Source organism: Rhincodon typus, unplaced genomic scaffold (assembly GCF_021869965.1).
Source record: "Rhincodon typus isolate 14 unplaced genomic scaffold, sRhiTyp1.1 hic_rhity00003384, whole genome shotgun sequence".
In the NCBI taxonomy this organism is placed as follows: Eukaryota; Metazoa; Chordata; class Chondrichthyes; order Orectolobiformes; family Rhincodontidae; genus Rhincodon; species Rhincodon typus.
The window spans coordinates 66-17890 of record NW_025969022.1 but is presented as its reverse complement, the minus strand read 5'-3'; the positions used below and the strand labels follow the sequence as shown (position 1 = coordinate 17890).

Here is a 17825-nt window from a genome sequence, read left to right as displayed (position 1 = left end):
TGCAGGCTTGGTAGGTGCTGTCAAAGAAGAGTGGGTGAGTAACTGCAGGGCATCTTGCAGATAGTGCACACTGCTGCCACTGTCCCTCAGTGGCGGAGGGAGTAAATGCTGAAGGTACCGAATGGGTCACCAGGAGGTGGTCTGCATTGACCTGGATAGTGTAAGGTTTCTCGAGCGTTGTTGGAGCTGCATCCATCTGAGCAGTTGGAGAGTGTTCTATTACATTCCTGCTGATGCACATGCTTTGGGGAGTCATGAGTTGAAGTAATCACCATAGAATCTCTTCACTTTGACCTATTTGGTAGGCACATTATTCAGATGGCAGCTCCAATTCCGTTTCTCATCAATATTAGCACCCAGGATGATGATAATGGGGAATTCCGTGAAGATATACCCAGTGAATGTCACTTGGCTGTGGTTAGATTCTCATTTCTTGGATTTGGTCATTATTTGTTGGTGCAAATGTTCTTTGTCACATAGCAGGCTAACTTCAATGTTGTCCAGGCATACTGCATTTAGATATCTACTGCTTCAGTATCCAAGGAGCCACAAACGGTGCTAAAGTATTGTGCAATCATCAGCAAACATTCCCACTTCTGATCTTATGATGCAGGGAAGGTCATTGATGAAACAGCTGAAGGTGGTTGGGACTAGAACCTGATCCTGAGGAACTCCTGCGGCTGAGAGGATTGCCTTCCTACAATCATAAGCCTCTTCTTTATTCAGTATTACCAAACCAGGGTGAAGTAGGGTAAGGAGGATAAGAGAATGTATAATGGAAACAAAAAAAGGAAAAAAGGAGCAGAACACTAAAACACAGAACAAGTAGAAAATTAAACTTGTCCAACCAGTACAGCATAAGGTAAGAGTCAAATACAACCATATAAGGACATAGTTTCTGAACCTTAAGTAACTGTTGGCGGTTCACTGTTATGGACATGCAGTTAAACTACCTGAGCCACAATAACTATCTGTATAGCTTAAGATAGTCACCTAAGTATTACTCACTCGGAAAGGCCGGCATGCTGTGAGCTGATGGTGGGGTTAGAGAATCTTGGAAGATAATGTGGAAGTGGAAGTCCTGTTGAAATTAGAGGACTCAGAACTTTGTTAGAAACTGAACAGCATCCTGTCTTTGTCGTAAGTAACTGACATACAATTTATTTAATACCAATGTTACGTGCAACCATTCTGACACGAAGGTGTCTTAATATGCTGTATTGAGCTGTAAAAAGTTGAGTGTCTCCAAGCTAGACTTCGAGACCTCTTCCACATGTCTGTGGTACAAGTTTGATTAAATTCACCTTGTTTTGATCTACCGAGGTCTGAAGATGCAATCTTTTCAAAAACCAGCTATCTAAGGAAGAATAACATCCTCTCGTTCCCATTGACTTTAGCTTTGTTATGATTCCTTAATACAATGCCGTGTCAAATGGAGCCTTAAGATAGCGGATAGTCCCTCTCACATTTGGAATTCAGCTGTTTGGTCCATGTTTGCACCAAGATTGTAAGGAGACCAGGAGCTGAGTGGCTCTTGCTGAACTCAAACTGAGATCCATGACCATGACATTACAAAGCAAGTGCTGCTTGATGTCATTGTTGTCACCCTGTTTTGATTGCATTTACGTATCGACAGGCCAGACAATTGACTGAAGGCTTGTCCACACAGACCACGTGTATGGTTTCTCTTCACTGTGAACGTTGCTTTTACCTTCCATGTTCAAAGCTCCTGAGGACCGAGTGTTACTGGCAGCTCTTGATCCAATGTTTGACTTGAGCTGCCTGTCTGTGAATTCCCCCTTTCCAATTCCCTGGAAAATAAATTTAAAAAACAGTCAAAAGTGGAATGAATGCTGCTGGATTGTCATAAAACCCCACCTGGATCATTAATCTCCTTGAAAGGACAGAAGTTGAAAAAACAGGACAAAAATCAGGCTGTGGGAACTGGCTACAGAGCCAGTCATTATTTGTGCAGAGCCAGGAGAGTGCGAGGTTTGAGTAATACCACAATAATGCTGTCTGTGTAACAATACAAACTGACCATAACCTTTGTCAGTCTGCAATTAGATAAATATAAATGATATGAGCTTCTGAAAATGCATTACTGTAAGCAAGTGGGAATTCATGGACCACCTTTAGACACATGCAGTCCCCCTTTGTACTCGAGAGACTTGCATCTGGAGTACTGGGTTCAGTTCTGGTCACTGTACTTATAGAACGTTGTTAATATGTTGGAAGCATTTCAGGGAAGATTTAATTGACTAATACATGGAATGAGTGGATTGCCTTATGAGGAAAGGCTAGAATTTAGAAAAGAAAGAGGAGACTCGACTGAAACATAAGAGATCCTGAGGGGACCTGACCAGGTGGATGTTTGAAATATGGTCCCTCTTTTGAGAGAATCTAGAACAGAGGGTCATTGTTTAAAGGTAAGGGGTGTGTCCATTTGAAATAGTGAGGAACATTTCCTTTCTCTCAGAGGGTTGAGAATCTTTGTAATTCCTTTCAGCAAAAGGCAGTGAATGCAGAATCTTTAAACATTTTTCTAAGGCAGCAGCAGACAGATTCTTGATGACTAAGATGATGAAAGATGTCCGGGGATATGCGGGCACACAGAACAAAGAAACTCGAGACTTGTCTGATTACTGGAGGCGAGGAGGGTGTTTGAGCTCCAACTGCACCCACCCAGTGAATTAGTTCCATTCTATACCCTCCCCCAACCAGCTTCAATTAACATCTGGAAAATTTTAATCAAATCAATCTTCATCCTTCTCAATCCGAGGGAAGACACTATTCCTGCTGAGATGATGCATTTTGAAAGGAGAAGAGAACATATGAAATAGGAACCACAGCAGTCCATTCTGCCCCTCGAGCCTCAAAAAGGTCAAAGCAGATCTATTTAGGTTTCAATTCCACATTCCCACTTTACCTTGATAATTTTTTTTAAATTCCTGTGTGCATTGCTGGCTGAACCTAGTTGCCACTGAGGAGGTGTTAGTGATCTGCTTTGTGAACCACTGTAGTCCATGAGCTGTAGGTGGACCTACAATGCTGTTAGGAAGGGATTTCAGGATTTTGACCCAGCAACACTGAAGGAATAGCAATATAGTTCCAATGAATGGTTAGTAGCTTGGAGAGAATTCATACCCAACAGAGTCTCAGAGATCTACGGCACAGAAAACGGCTCTGCTGACTGTCTGACCTTGTCATTATCTTCCAAGTACTCTGTTATTCCATCTTTTACAGTGGACCCTAACATTTTTCCCCACCTTCATTCCCTGTTTTCTGACTCCCCTTCTTGAATACTGGAGTTACGTTAGCTACCCTCCAATTCACAGGAATTCTGAGAGTCTATAAAATTTGAGGATAACCCACTAGCGCATCTGCTATTTCTCAGGCCACTTCCTCAGCTGCTCAGAGATGAAGGTTCTGTCTCTGGGGGTTTATCTGCCTGTAATCCCATTGGATTTCCCAATATCATTTTCCTACTAAAACTAATTTCTTTCAATTCCACATTCCCATTAAGACCCTGTGATCCCCTTAATTTTGGGACATTATTTGTGTTATCCTTTTTGCAAACCTGAGACACATTTTATTGGCCTACTATCACTGTGTCCTATTATAATTTACCTGTTTCAGATTGTGAGGAGACCCTATTTTCTTCTTGACTAAGCTTTTACTATCAATCTTGAATTACGAGTTGAATGATGATCAGGAAACAGTTGTTGACCGCCAGGAAAAACCTATCTGGCTCATTAATATCTTTCAGAGAAAGATATTGTCATTCTTACCTGGTCTGGCCTGTACGTTACTCCAGTCCCACAGCAATGCAGTTGACTCTGGACAGCCCTCTGGGCAATAAATTCTGGCCGAGCCAGCAATGCCCATATCCTGTGAATGAATAAAAAAAAAGTGCTATTGGTTTGAATGGTCCCTGCAACCGTACTCATTTTATTTTCTCCTGTTATTAAATCCCTTTGCTGAAATCTTAACTGTTCCCAACCTTTAGGTCTGTTGTTTTATTTGCCTAATTTGTATGCTGTTTCCTTAAATTTAATAGCTGTTCATTTCCCTTTCTCTGCTTTGGTTTGACCATGTTTCCCATTTGTTCTTATGCCAGAGATTGAGATGAATAATTTTCATATCTTGTCCAAGCCCTCTTACAATGTTTGCCATTAACCATCTCCCATCATCTATTTAAAAGTGGATACACAATTTATCACAACTAGCTCACGCCTCATACCATTATATCTTCTTTCCATTAATTATAGGACCCTAGTCTCAGAAACAACAATAATCACTCTCCATCTTAGTGAAGAATCTGATCCGATTATGGTCACTCTTCCTTAAGGCCCCATGCTCAACTTGATTGACAATTATTCTTTTCTCATTACCCAATACGAATCTGCTGCTTCAATGTATTGATTCACAAAATTGTACCATATGAACGCTAAGCATTCCTCCTCTACTATATTGCTACTGATATGATTTGCTCATTTTATATGTAGGTTGAAGTCACCCATAACTTTCTTCCTTGTAAATCCCATTCTACTGCCTTCCCCAATATTACTGCAATTTGGGGTCTATAAACAACACTAATATCATATTCTGTCTGTTGGTGTTTCTAAGCTCAACCTATACAGATTCTACCTCACCACACCCTGTATCCTGGCTCACATCATTTGACTTTCCTGTTTTAATCAGCAGTTATAGCCTCATTCTTTTCTTTTTGCTTGCCCAACCTATCCTCCTTAGACAACCCACTTATTCCAGATTTCAATCTCGTGAACTTTCTCTGAAACTCCGAATAATTGTACGGAAGACCAAAACCTGCTCGTGGTATTTGAGATTTGGTCTCTGTTCCCTGTACAATTGAAGCAGAACATCCTTCCATTGATGTTCAATTCCTGTCATATTAAAGGATACAGCCTACTGGCTTCTGGATTACAGAGATCTTGATCAATTGAGTCAATGGGCTGAGGAATGGCAGACTGAATTTTATTTGAAGAAATGTTTGTTTTACCAAAATGTAATACTTCACAGGGGCAGGAATATACAATTAATGGTCTGGCTCTGGGTAGTGTTGTAGAACAGAGACCTAGGGTTTCAGGTACGTCATTCTTTGAAGTTTGCGTCACAGGTAGACAGAGTGGTAGACAGAAGACATTTAGTACACTTGTCTTCATTGCTCAGGCTAGAAGAGATATTTCTGAAAAATCATCCAGTGAAAACATATGGGTTGAAATTAGAAACAAGAAAGGAATGATCATCTGATGGGATTGTACAATAGGCCTCCCAACAGTCAGAGGGAAAATGAGAAACAAATATGTAGAGAGATCCCAGATATATGTAAGAATAATAAGGTTGTAATAGTTGGTGATTTTAATTTTCCAAACATTGACTGGGACTGCCATAGTGTTGAAGGTTTGGATGGTGAATAATAATGTTAAATGTGTTCAAGAACATTTTCTTTATCTACAAGTCAATGCACCTACTAAAGAAAGAGGAAAAAAAACTTGAGCTTCTCTTGGGTAATAGGGCAGAAGTGACAGTATGGAACAAGATAATAGACAATAATTCTATCCGTTTCAAAACAGTTATGGAAAAGGATAAGCCTTCCAAAAAAGTTTTTAATTGGAGTAAGGCAAATTTAAAGGTATGAGACAAGAACATTCAGAAGTTGATTGGAGTAGACTGCAGGCAAAGGGACATCTGAGAAGTGGGAGGCTTTCAAAAAAGTGTGATTAACGAGAGTTCAGAATCATGATGTTCCTGTTAGATTGAAAGGTAAGGCTGGTAGGATTAAAAAACAATGGATGAAAAAGATATTCAGGTTTTAGTCAAAAATAAAAAAAAAAAAAAAAACCATACATTAGATATAAACAACTGGGTTTAAATGAATCTCTTGACCAGTATAAACAGTTTAGGGGCATTCTTAAACGGGAGACCAGGAAGGCAAAGAGGGGATATGAAATTGCCTTGATAGATAATGTTAACGTTAATCCAAAGAGATTCTACAAGTGCACGAACAGCAAGAGAGCAACGAGAGAGTGAGCAGGGCCCTGTAAAGATCAAAGAGGTTACCTTTGTGTTGAATGTCAGGAGATGAGAAAGATATTAAAGGAATATTTCGCATCAGTTTTTATTGTGGAGAAAAAAATGGAGGCTAGAAAACTCAGGGAAAGAAATACTGTTTTTTGAAAACAGTTCACATGGACGTCTTCAAAAGTATAAAGATGGATATCCTGTAGAGCCACAGGTGATGGGGGAGATTTTTATGAATATTTCCCCTCAGTCAGTACGAGGAGAGAATCGTGGCTGCTAAGGAATTAAGGGAAATATGGGAATGTTTTGGAATGCGTACATATTACCAGAGGGGTGGTGTTTGGGCCTTATGGCGCTTTAAGGTGTATAAATACCCGGGGCCCGATCAAGTCAATCCTTGGACATTGTGGGAGGCTCGGGAAGGAATTGCAGGGGGTCTGAGAGATTTTTGCTTCATTTTCAGCCACTGGTGAAGTTCAGTAAGACTGGAGGAGGGCAATGTTGTTCCATTGTTTAAAAAAGGTAGCAGAGACATGCCAGGGAACTACAGGCCAGTGAACCTGATATCAGTGGTAGGCAAGTTATTGGACAGGATACTGAGGGACAGGATCAACCTACATTTGGATAGTCAAGATCGGATTAAGGATAGTCAGTATGGAATTGCGCATGGGAGGTCACGTCTGACAAATCTTTCAGAGTTTTTCAAAGAGGTAACCAAGAGGATAAATGAGGTAGGGCAGTGGATGCTGTCGATATGGATTCTAGTAAGGCCTTTGACAAGGTCGTACATGGCAGGCTAGTCAAGAAGATTAGGTCGCATGGGATCCAGGGAAAGCTAGCTAATTGGATACCAAAATTGGCTCGATGGGAGGAAGCAGAGGGTGATGGTTGAAGGTTGTTTCATGGATTGGAGGCCTGTGATGAGCAATGTGCCACTGGGGTCGGGGTTGGGACCTTTGTTACGTACATAAATGATCTGGATGTGAATGTACAATGCATGATTAGTAAGTTTGCAGATGATACAAGACTAGGAGGTATCGCTGACAGCAAGGAAAGTTATCAAAAATTACAGAGGGATCTAGATCAGATGGGGAAGTGGTTTGAGGATTGGCAAATGCAATTCAATACAGATAGGTATGAGGTGTTGCACTCTGGAAAATCAAATCAAGATAGGACTTATACGGTTCATGGTAAGGTCCTGAGGAGTGTTGTGGAAGAGAGGGACCTAGCAGTACAAGTACATAGTTCACTGAAAGCGGCGTCACAGGTTGACAAGGTGGTGAAGAAGGCACTTAGCATGCTGGCCTTCATTGACCAAGGCACTGAGCACAGAAGTTGGGACGTTGTGTTACAGTTGTATAAGTCGTGGGTGAGGCTGCACTTGGAGTATTGTGTACAGTTTTGGTCACCCTGTTATAAGAAAGACATAGTTAAACTGGAATGTGTGCAAAGAAGATTTACAAGGCTGTTGCCAGAGCTAGTAGGCCTGAGTTAGAGAGATATGTTGGCCTGGATAGGACTTTATTTCTTGGAACGTAGGCGAATGAGGGGGTGACCTTATTGAGGTGTATAAAATCATGAGGGGCATAGTTAGGATGAATGCATATCGTCTTTTTCCCAGGGTTGAGGAGTTAAAACTCAAAGTCATAGGTTTAAGGCGAGAGCGGAAAGACTTAAGAAGGACCTGAGGGGGCAACTTCTTCTTACAAAGAGTGGTGGACGTATGGAATGGGCTGCCAGAACAACTGGCTGAGGCAGTTACAATCACAACATTTAAAAAACATTTGGATAGGTACATGGATAGCAAGGGTTTAAGAGGAATATAGACCAAATATCCCTCTTGTTTGGGTAATTCGAACTAGCTGAGAGGGCACCATGGTCAGCATGGATCAGTTTGAGCTGAAGGGCCCGTTTCCATGCTGTATTATTCTATGACTCTAAATCTCCAGGTCCTGCTCTAGTGCATTCCATCATATTGTGATAAGTTAAAGAGAAAACGTGGGGCACCTTGCAGAAATATTGTATCATCTATAACTACAGGTGACGTGCCAGATGACTGCAGAATGGCTAATGTTGTGCCTTTGATTAAGGGATGTAAGGAGAAGCCTGGGAACTACAGACCTGTGAGTCTGACTTCAGTGGTGGGTAAGTAGTTGGAGTAATTGTGAAAGATATGGTTTATGTACTTAGAGAGGCAAGGAACAATTGGGATAGTCAGCATGTTTTTATGCAAGGGAAATTGTATTTCACAAACTTGATTCAGTTTTTTGAGGAAATAACAAAGAAAATTGTTGAGGGCAGAGCAGGAGACATTGTTTACTTTGACTTTAGTAAAGCCTTTGACAAGGTTATACATGGTGGACGCATCAGTAAAGTTAGATCATATGGGATTCAGGGTGATTCAGGCTTGTCAATTGGACACAAAATTGCCTTAATGACAGGAGACAGGGACTGGTGGTGGCGGATTGCTTTTCAGACTGGAGGCCTGTTACCAGCCGTGTTCCATAGGGATTGGTGCTGGGTCCAACTCTGTTTCACATTTTATGTAATGATTAAGATAAGAATATAGAAGGCATGGTTAGTAAATTTGCACATGACACCAAAATAGGCAGCATAGTGGACAGTGAAGAAGCTGTCCAAGATTAGAAAGACTTCTTGATCTATTGAGTCTGCCTGAGGAATGGCAGGTGGTGTTTAATTTAGATAAGGGCAAGTTATTGCATTTTGGTAAAACAAACATGAGCAGGACTTGTACAATAAAAAGTAGGGCCCTGGATAGTGTTGTAGAACAGAGACACCCAGGGGTTCAGGTGCATCATTGCTTGATTTTTGCATTACATGTGGACAAGGTGGTTAAGAAGGTGTTTAGTCTGCTTACCTTCATTGCTCAGACCTTTGAGAGGAGTTGGGATGTTATGTTGAGCTTGTACAGAACGTCGGTGAGGCCTCTTCTGGGGTAATGTGTCCACTTCTGATCGCCTGTTATATGAAGGATATCATTAAGCTGGAAAGGGTTCAGAAAAAATTTACCAAGATGTTGCCAGGAATGGAGGTTTTGAGTTATAAGGAGTGGCTGGATAGGTTGAGACTTTTTTCACTGGAGTCCAGAAATTGGAGGGGTGACTTTATAGACATTTATAAAATCATGAAGGGTATAGATAAGGTGAGTGGCAGGTGCCTTTTCCCTAGGGTGAGGGATTTCAAGACAAGGGGGCATATTTTTAAGGTGAGAGGAGGAAGATTTAAAAAAAGACTTGAGAGGCAATTTTTTTTTAAAAACAGAGAAGTAGTTCGTGTTTGTAATGAACATCCTGAGGAAGTAGTGAATGTGGGCAAAATTACAACATTTAAAAGACATCTGGATAAGTACATGACTCGGAATCGTTTGGAGGGATATGGGCCAGGAGCAGGCCGGTGGGGCAAGTTTAACTTGGAATTATGCTTGGCATGGACTGGTTGAACCAAAGGTAGGGCTGGTTTGATTAGAGAACAATGGATTAATAAAGATATTGAGGCGCCAGTCAAGAATGAAAAAGAACCATATTAGAGATAGACAACTAGGTTCAAATGAACTTCTTGAATAGTATAAGAAGTGTAGAGGATTTCTTAAGATGGAGATCAGAAAGGCAGAGAGGGCATGAGGTAACTTTATCTGCCAAGGCTGAGGATAATCCAAAGAGATTCAACAAGTACATATCGAGCAAGAGAGCAACTAGAGAGAGAGTTGGGCACCTTAATGATCAAGGAGGACGTCTTTGTGTTGAAACTCGGCAGATGGGAGAGATATAAAATAACTATTTCACATCAGTTTTGACTGTGGAGTAAGCTAGCCCAAACGTTCACTCTCCATGTATGAAACTGGACAGTTCCTGTTGCTAAACTATTTGACCAAGGGCCAAAGAAATAGAAACTAGGTGATGCTTCTTGCGGCTGGATTGATGTTCTACTCTGTGTGGCTACATGCTACACTTACAGCATATATGTCACCAGGACTGGAGGGTTTGACTTATGAGGAGAGACTGGATAGGCTGGGACTTTTTGCACTCTAACATAGGAGGTTGAGGGGTGACTCTGTAGAGGTTTGAAAATTGAGGGGTAAACGATAAAGGTGAGCAGCAACGGTCTTTTCTCTTGGATAGAGGAGTCCAAAACTAGAGAGTACATTTTTAAGGAGGAGATTGATTTAAAGGGAAACAATAGGCAACATTTTCAGACAGAGGATAGTTTTTATATGGAATGAACCTCCAGAGGAAGTGGTAGATGCAGGTACACTTACACGATTTAAAAGACATTTGGATAGGTACATGAATAGGAAAGGTTTAGAGAGGTATGGATCAAATGCAAGTGGGACTAGTTCAGTTTGGGAAACCTGGTCGACATGGACAAGTTGGACTGAAGGAGGCTAGAGAATTCAAGGAAATAAATATTGATGTTTTGAACAGTTTGCTTTGCAGGAGAGGAAGTGCTGAAGGTCTTAGAAAATATAAAGGTGGATAATTCTCTGGTACCTGATCTCGTGCATCCTAGGGCATTGTGGAAAGTAAGGGAGGAAATTGTGGGGCTCCTCGCGGAAATATTTGTATCATCTATAAATATGGGTGAGGTGCCAGGTGACTGGAGAGTGGCTAAAGTTTTGCCTTTGTTTAAGAAGGGAGGTAGGGAGAAGCCGAGGAATTATAGACCAATAAGTCTGACTTTGGCTGTGGGTAAGCTGTTGGAAGTGATACTGAAAGATAGCATTTGGAGAGGCAAGGAATGATTAGGGATCGTCAGCATGGTTTTGAGAGAGGGAAATCATGTCTCGCAAATTTGATTGAGTTTTTTTGATGAAGGAACCAAGACTGATGAGCGCAGAGCAGTAGACGTTGTTTACTTGCACTTTACTAAAGCCCTTGACAAGGTTCCGCGTAGTAGACAAATTTGTAAAGTTAGCTCACATGGGATTCATAGTGAGCTTGCCGATTGGTTATTTAATTCACTTAATGACATGAGACAGGGTGTGGTGGTGTAAGGATGTTATTCAACTGGAGACCTGTGACCAGCAGTGTTCCACAGAGATCGGTGATGGGTCCACTTGTGTTTGTCATTTATTAAATGATATAGAAGAGAATATAGAAGGCATGGTTAGTAAGTTTGTTGATGACACCAAATGTTATGGTTTCGTGGACAGGTTATCTACGATTACAAAGAGATGTTGATCAATTGGGTTTATGGGCTGACAAATGACAGATGGAGTGCAAGCTATTGCATTTTAGGGCAGCATGCTGGCTCAGTGGTTAGCACTGCTGCCTCACAGAGCCACAGATCTGGGTTCAATTCCAGCCTCGGGCAACTGTCTGTGTACAATTTGCGCATTCTACCTGTGTCTCCATGTGTTTCCTCCCACGGTTCAAAGATGTGCAGGTTGGATGGATTAGCCCGCTAAATCATCCGTAGTATTCTGAGATGTATAGGTTATGTGGACTAGCCATGGGAAATGCAGGGTTATAGGGACAGAGCAGGTGTGAGAGTCTGGTGGATAACAAGGTGTAGGGCTGGATGAACACAGCAGGCCAAGCAGCATTAGAGGGGCAGGAAAGCTGACGTTTCGGGTCTGGACCCTTCTTCAGAAAATGAGAGTCTGGTGGGATGCTTTTCAGAGAGTTCGTGTGGACTTGTTAGGTCGAATGGCCTGTTTCCACACTATCGGGATTCTAATTCTAAGCAAAGGGAGGGCAGGACTTACACAGCCTTGGATAATGCTGTAGAACAGAGACACTTTGGGTTTCAGTTACCTAATTCTTTGAAGTTTTCATTACACGTACACATAAACATAGGCTCAGGCCTTTCAGTACAGGAGTTGGGGCATCTTGTTGAAGTTGTACAAGATGCTGGTGAGGCTTCATCTAGAGTACTGTGTCCAGTTCTGATCACCCTGTTAAAGGAAGGATATTAGTAAGCTGGAGAGGGTTCAGAAGAGATTTACCAGGATGTTGCTGGGAAAAGAGAAATTGAGTTATGCGGAGAGGCGGAATAGGCTCAGACTTCTTTCTCAGGGCACAAGAGGTTGAGGTTGAACTTGGAGGTTTATAAAAATCCTGAGGGGTGTCAAATGGCAAGTGTCCTTTCTCTTAGGTGGGGATTTCAAGACTAGGGGGCATGTTTAAAATCAAACTGAATTAGCTTTATTGTCATACATACTCACAAGTATAGTGAAAAGTTTACAAGTTGCCACTTACAGCACCATGTTAAGTGGAAAGGTACTCAGGTATAACACTATCCAGGGCCCTACCGTTAACTGTACAAGTCCTGCCCTTAAGGGGTAGTGATAAGGTGAATACAGATATCTTTTCCACGGGGTGGGAGATTTCAAAACTAGAGGGCATACTTTTTTTTAAGGCGAGAGGAGAAAAACAAAGACATGAAGGGCAACTTTTTGTTACACAGAGAGTGGCTCCTGTGCGGATGCGGATACAATTACAATTTTTAAAAGACGTTTGGATAAGTACATGAATAAGAAGTGTTTACAGGGATATGGGCTAAGCGCAGGCAGGTGGGACTAGTTTAGTTTCAGCACATGGTCGGCATGGACTAGTTTCCATGCTGTATGACTATATGAACTTACAGAATACTGAGAGGCCTAGACAGATGGATGTGGAGAAAATGTTACAACTAGTAGGAGAGACGAGAACCCAAGGGCACCGCCTCACAGTAAAGGGACAACCCTTTAGAACTGAGATGAGGAGGAGTTTCTTCAGCCAGAGACTGGTGATTTTTTAGAGCTCACTGCCGTAGAGGGCTGCGGAGCGTATTTATGACAGAGATAGATAGGTTCTTCGTTTGTGAGGGGATCAAAGGTACGGAAGAAAGCAGAAGGCAAGAGAATGGAGCTGAGAAACATGTCAGCCGTGATCAAATGGTGGAACAGAAACAATGGGCCGAATGGCCTAATTCTGCTCCTGTATCTTGGTTATTGTGGGGGACTTCAATCTGCACATAGATTGAGCAAGTCAACTCAGCAACAATACCATAGAGGAGAAATTCCAAAAAACCATCTCATACACATTCTAGGATCAATACATCGAGGGCCCAAATGGAGATAGGCCATCTCGACTGCATATTGTGTAATGACTGGGAGTGGGTTAGCTCAGTTAACTGGATGGCTGATTTGCGATTCAGAGTGATGCATGTACTCAATTCACATACTGCCCAAGGTCACCGTGAAGATCCCACATTCTTAACCTTGCCTGCCTGAGGCACATTGACCCTCACGTTAAAGCACATTAGCCTTCTCTCTCTCGGTCCCCAAGTGACAGAGCAGTCCTAAGGTCTTCTGAGACTGTGGCAACTTTAATTTCAAAATATTAATTGTGTAATGTGAAGGGAATCATTAACAATCTAGCCGTGTGAGGCCGCTTGTGGGAGAAAGAAGAACTCAGTGATAAAACGCCTCATTAAGATGGAATGCGACAGAGTTGATTCTGAGACTAGGGACCAAAATCTAAACAGAGGAAATTACGATGGTATGAGACATGATCAGGCTACGATAACTTAGGGAATATAACTTTAAAGGAATAACAAACATTTAAAGAGCACTTGGTGGAACTACAACTGTTGTTCTTTCCTGTCAGACACAAAATGAAACAGGAAAGGTGGCCCTGCCATGGCTAACCAGGGACATTAGGGGTAGTACTGGATCCAAGGAAGAGGGGTACAAATTGGCTAAAAAGAACAGCAGATCTGAAGACTGGGAGCAGTTCATATTTCACCAAAACAGGACTAAGGGATTGGTTAAGAGGGGAAAAATAAAGAGTAAGAGTAAGTTTCTGGGGTATATACACACAAATTGTACAAGTTCCTAAAGATATAATGAAGAGAAAAACAGATTAATGAAAACAAATCCCTTACAATCAGAAATAGGGGTAATTATAATGTGGAATAAAGAGATGGCAGACCAATTAACTACATATTTTGGTTCTGTCATCACAAAGGATTACACCAATAATACCGCTAAAATGCTGGGGAACATATCGGAAGCAGGAACTGAAGGAAATTAGAGTGAGTAGGAAAATGGTGTTGGGGGAATTGATGGGATTAAAAGCCAACAAATCCCAGCTCCTAGTAATCTACAGCCAGAGTACTTAAACTGGCTTGAGAGATAACAAAAACAAATTGCTGGAAAAGCTCAGCAGGTCTAGCAGCATCTGGGAAGGAAAAAAACAGTTACTGTTTCGAACCGAAACGTTAACTCTGTTTTTACCTTCACAGATGCTACCAGACCTGCTGAGCTTTTCCAGCAACTTTGTTTTTGATCCTGATTTACAGCATCCGCAGTTCTTTCGGTTTTTATTTGGCCTGAGAAACCAATGTATTCTGAAAATAGGGGCTCGAGTCGAAATAGAGGAAATTGATGGTCATCTTTCAAGATGAACAATTCCTATGGATTGGAGGGTAGCTAAGGTAATGCTACTAGTTAAAAAAGAAGGTTGACAGAAAATATGGAATTATCGACCGGTTAGCCTAACACTGGAAAACTGTGACAGGATTGGACAGAGTTTGTCAGCATGGATTTACAAGAGGGAAATCATGCTGTACAAATCTGCTGGTATGTTTCAAGAATGCAACATTTAGAGTTGATAAGGAGGCAGTGGATGTCATTTACTTGGGATTTGAGAAGACGTTCAAAAGGTCCCACAGAAGAGATGAGCATGTAAAGTGAAAGCATTTAGGATTGTGTATTCACAGAGATACAGAGCTGGCTGGCAGGAAAGAAAGCGAGTCAGAATAAGCAGTCATTTTTTCGTGTGTCAGCCAGTGACCAGTGCGGTACTGCAGGGATCAGTGCTGGAACCCAGATATTCATACTATCTAATGATGACTTAGATGAGGAAACTTAAATGTCATATCTATTAGCTTGTAGAAGACATGAAGCTGGGTGTGACAGTGAACTGTGAGGAGGATGCGGATATACTTCAGTATGACTTGATGTTGAGAGGGTGGGCAAAAATGCAAGGCTGACAAAGTATAACGTGGCTAAGTTCAAGGTTATCCAGTTGGATTATAAAACCAGGAAAACACAAGTTACTTACAGTAAGCATGCAGGTGCACCAGGAGGTGAAAAAGGCAAATGGTATTTTGACCTTCATAGCGAGAGGATTTGAGTACAGGAGCAGGGATGTCTTGCTGAAATTGTACATGATCTTAGTGAGGCCACACCTGGAGTATTGTGTGCACATTTGGAATCCTTATCTGATGGAGGATGTTTTGGCTATGGAGGCTGTACACAACAGTTCACCAGACTGATTCCTGGAATGGCAGGACCGACACATGAGGACAGAATGGATTGGTAAAGATGAACTTCACTGGAGTTTAGAAGAATGAGGAAAGATCTCACAGAAACCAGTGAAATTCTAATGGGACTAACCAGGTAAATGCAGGAAGGATGCTGTCAATGACCAAGGAGTCCAGAACCAGGGAGTCACAGATTAAGGACATGGGCTAGGCTGTTTATGACTGAGATGAGGAAACATTTCTTTTCACAGAGACTGGTGACCCCCTGAAATTCGAGCAGTTAAGGCCAAAACATTGAATGTTTCCAAGAAGAAGATATATGTATTTGCGAGGGCTAAAGGGATCAGGCTACTGAGTAAAATAATCAGCCATGACTGAAAGTTACATTGGCCTACACTGTTCCTATTTTCTATGTTTCTGTTCTGTTGAAGGTGGGATATAAAAACAAGATGATTTTAACTGACACAGATATCAGCACTATCTGATCACCACTGAATGAAAATCCTGTAACTTCTTACCAGACAGCAATCTGGGAGCAACTTCAGCACTCCAAGTGCAACCATTCAAGAAGGTCAAGGTGCAGAGTGATTTTGGAAGCTTCTGGAGTGGCTGCTCTGTCTCTCGTTTTCTATCCAGTTCTCAAATTGTTGAAGGTTCTCAGAAAAGCAACATAATATGTAGGAAATATCTTTGGAAGTTTGCTGATACTGGGGAAAGAGGGGAGTGGGACCAGGGCTGGGGTAGGGAAAGACATATGGCTGGGGAAGGGAAGCAGTGAGAGAAACAGTGGGCTGGGTTTTGTGGTGGGGTGATGGGCGAAGAATAACCCCAATTTCCAAATCACGCACCACCCCCCCACCCTGCTCGGTTCTCTCCCTCCACTCTCTGATCTTTCCCTCAGCCTCTTTCACATTGGCAGTAAGCACTGCGACAAAGATGTGCATGTGGACACTTTTCCCATCAAACTCAGTCACTAGCACAGGCACAAGCATCTGCCAACACCATACTGTGCATACTCCTCAGTTAACACAGTAATGATTTAACCCAATAACCTTTGTCTCCAGCCCCATTCACACCAATGACAATCATGGGATAAATTAAAATATCAAAACAAAACTGACCAAATTACTTAAGCAGCTTGTATGATGCATTGTTTCACAGGTACATTGGATTGTCAAACCTTCATGTTGTAACATTAACAACGTTTTCTCAGAAAGCCTCCATTCTAAAGAACTTTGACCCTTCCTTCTGTTTGATCATGTCCTCTGCCAGACTTGCTGGCGCCAGTTCCCAGATAGTGACCTCATTAGTGGCCAGAAGAGTCTACAGAGCTTTTGATCAAGAACCAAACTGCAATTAACTTCCAGGCCTGGCCTCAGAAACAAACAGTTTTTATTTTTTTTTAAACACAACTGCCACTCACTGTCCAGAGGTCACCATTCAGCTCTCCGATTCAAACCCAAAATGATTTTTTAAAAACTCAGCGAGGGTTCTAACACAGTACACAGCGAGAAGACCTTTATCCAGTGACACAGCGAGAAGACCTTTATCCAGTGACACGAATTGAGTGAGTGGGACACTATGCGTTGGAGTTTTGTTTCAATGAGACCATGTGCCATTGTTTTAATCAGATTCTAAAGTGCTTTGACATGATAAATGCTGAGAGGATTTTCCTTCTCATTGGAGAGAAACCATAATCTCAGAATGAAGTGTGCCAATTTAAAGCTGAAATGAGGAGAATTTTCCTCTCAGAGGGTTGAGAGTCTTTGGAACTTCTGTCCTCAAAGAGGTGACAGGGCAAAGGCTTGGTGTATTTTTCAGGCTGAGATAGATAGATTGATTCTTGATCAGTAGGGAAATTAAGGGTTACAGGAAAACGCTGGAAAAGTAGACATCAGGAATGTCAGATCAGCCGCAGTCCTAATGCATGGCAAAACAGGCACAAGGGACCAAATGGCTTACTCCTGTTCCTGTTACATATGGTCTTCCAGTAAACAGCCGAAAAAGTCGTAACCAATTACACAGACTGAGTGAGTGTTCCAGTGAATTGACGGTGGAAAGAGCTTTTAACATAGACTGAAATAAAATCTCACCACAGACAGTTGACAGAAACTATATGGACGTTCTGTCTATTGGATTAAAATTTACCTAATCACCCAGCCAGGAGCGGCAACAGATACCCACACTGTGGAGATACTGTGGAAATATCAGGACAATGGCAGTGATACAGTCCCCCACCTCAGCTGACCACCCAATGGTGCAGTTACACCGGGGACAGACCATTCCCGTGCTCCATGTGCAGGAAGGATTCAGTCAGACACCCAGCTACTGAGACACCTGTAAGTTAGCAAGGGGTTACAGAGTTGGATTCCGGTGGGATTACTGCTTTTTATCACATCCAGCTTCATCTGACCTTCACACTGCACTTTTACCGCAGTAAAACCTCCCACCGGGACTAATAAAACAAAACTGCAGAGCCCCGGGCGGAGGCGTTGGGACGGATAGGAGAA

At 42.0% G+C, this 17825-nt stretch overlaps 2 long non-coding RNA genes across 3 annotated transcripts; one reads left to right on the top strand and one right to left on the bottom strand.

Annotated features, from left to right (window-relative positions):
• Positions 1-1140: 1140 nt before the first annotated feature.
• Positions 1141-16778, bottom strand: LOC125481739. Of its 2 annotated transcripts, XR_007261448.1 has the most exons (4): positions 15834-16778; positions 8924-9024; positions 3792-3891; positions 1141-1811 (listed from the first exon to the last, which is right to left on the bottom strand). It is a non-coding gene; the product is annotated as an uncharacterized LOC125481739 (long non-coding RNA). The 2 variants fall into 2 exon arrangements; XR_007261449.1 differs by lacking the exon at positions 8924-9024 and having other exon boundaries at positions 15834-16775.
• LOC125481740 lies at positions 8139-15774 on the top strand. The gene is made up of 2 exons (XR_007261450.1): positions 8139-8190; positions 15567-15774. It is a non-coding gene; the product is annotated as an uncharacterized LOC125481740 (long non-coding RNA).
• Positions 16779-17825: the final 1047 nt, after the last annotated feature.